At 39.4% G+C, this 2,064-nt stretch overlaps 1 protein-coding gene across 1 annotated transcript in view; it reads right to left on the reverse strand.

Moving 5' to 3' along the window:
- LOC122257243 (latrophilin Cirl) overlaps positions 1 to 1,478 on the reverse strand; it is a 224,773-nt gene extending 223,295 nt beyond the window's left edge. The window contains exon 1 of the mRNA XM_086537852.1: positions 1,410 to 1,478. The gene's annotated coding sequence lies outside the window, so the exon portion shown is untranslated. The remainder of the gene's footprint in view (positions 1 to 1,409) is intronic.
- Positions 1,479 to 2,064: the final 586 nt, after the last annotated feature.

Consider the following 2,064-nt stretch of genomic DNA (forward strand, 5'->3'; position numbering starts at 1 on the left):
TCAGTCACAGTCAGTACATAACCCCATAACGTTCGCCATCTTACTAGCATTACCATTTCGTTATAAAACAATAGAAAAGACCCCGACCACATAAGCAACACCATTCCATGCACAACCTCTAACTTATATCCCATACTGCCATGCAATCGAAAACCAGATATACTTTCGTTTTCCCAGCTGGCAGATACCCATTTGGAGCATGCAACAAGAATTAGTAAAGGAAAGAAACAAAGAGAATGAAACGTGTGAAGCGCAAATCAATGGTGAGAATTATGATACATGCCATGTAAACGAAAATTACAATATGTAAAGATCCAATTATTCAGCAGCGATTATATCGTGTAAAGCTACATACAAAGATATCAAATTATAATAATAAATGAAAGGACACTGCAGGGACATTTCAGGTCTTTCAAGATGACAGTTAAAGTTCATTTGTTTTAGAATCAACAGTAGTCAATAAATGACAAGTTGAGAGAGAGAGAGAGAGAGAGAGAGAGAGAGAGAGAGAGAGAGAGAGAGAGAGAGAGAGAGAGAGAGAGAGAGAGAGAGAGAGAGAGAGAGAGAGAGAGAATGGATGGATGGATATTAAGAAAGGAATATCAAAAGATAAATTAGGACAAAGCTATGAGCTCATTTAGCTAAGTCAAACTCAACTTGGTCTGTGAGATAAAATTCATGTGGTTCGCAAGATTTTTTAACTACCTAGGTGGCGTTGTACATCAAAAGCGGCCTCTGGCAACAGAACCCAACGACATATTTTCCCCGTCTATAAACACTTCAGAGCCAATGGAAAAGACGGCTAAGGAGAAAGACAAAGAGAGATAGTGTGTGTGTGCGTGTGTGTGAGTGAATTTGCGCATGTGTATGTATGAATGTATACAACATGTCTTGAATCAGACTTGGTATTTTATAACAGAAGCACAACAACAATACATAGTCTAAATTTCTCTCTACGAACACATTTCCGTGGCATTTTACTCCCATACACAAGAGTCATTCAAGAAAAAAATATATTACTTGTCGCTTTAAAGCCTAAGTTATGAAATCACTTAAATAAGAGAGAGAGTAAAACACACATGCTTTGTATACACGTCCTGACCAATGCTCCGTAAGCATTGCGTACCACAATCACTCGCTGCAGGGAAATGTTGCTGCAGTGGACTCTTTTATATAACACGACCCCACAGCAAGGCTCCCTTAGTTCATGGTGACTGCAGTACTTACCAAAGGATTTACGTAAACAAGACAGCCCTCTACACAGACTTAGTTATAAGAAAAAAAATGAGGGTTTAATTTTCAGTTACGAAATGTAAACAAAAGATGGCGACCGGCGCGTGAACGGTTAAACACAAAACATCTGTGTAAACCATTCCTTATGATTTCCGAGTACAACAGCCTTACATTACCTTAACTCCAGTGGAAGGAAGTGCACCTGTATGTTAGTAAGTCCTTGATAGTTGTGGAATGTTTCGCCAAGCCCTTTGGCCGCTCGCTGTGTCGCTGAAACAGGATAGAACATGTTGTATTTCTGATGTTCCGCTCAATCATTAGGCTTAATGACAGTTTCGGCGTACACACTTTAGTATATAATTCTCAGCCTTTAGGAAGAACGAAAAGATGTTACACTCTACCTTCAAACATGAAGAACTGGCATTTGATCGCACCAACCCATGGTGACCAAACAGTCGAAATGAAGAGAACTAATAATCGCTAGAATAGTCGTTGCCAAGGTAAACAAGTGTGTGTGGCCAAGTGTATAATGAGTATATGTTCAAACTTTAAAGAAACAGCATGCCACATCTGCTGAATTATTATTTTTAGATCTAGCTAAAAATTGCAATTTAGGTGATTTTATATTTATACATCGCATTATATGGGATGTTTAATACTAAACGAAACAAAACACGCACAAGCACATGCACACGCACATGCACGCTCGCACGCACACACACACGCACTCACACATGCGCGCGCTCACACAATATATGCATGTGCGTTTCTCCTAAAACAAAGAGTCTTCTTAATGCTAGAATGAAGGCGAGTTTCCCCCGAAGGAATTCG

This window comes from Penaeus japonicus, unplaced genomic scaffold, assembly GCF_977035675.1.
Source record: "Penaeus japonicus unplaced genomic scaffold, GWHDUDI00000001_assembly GWHDUDI00000006, whole genome shotgun sequence".
NCBI lineage: Eukaryota > Metazoa > Arthropoda > Malacostraca > Decapoda > Penaeidae > Penaeus > Penaeus japonicus.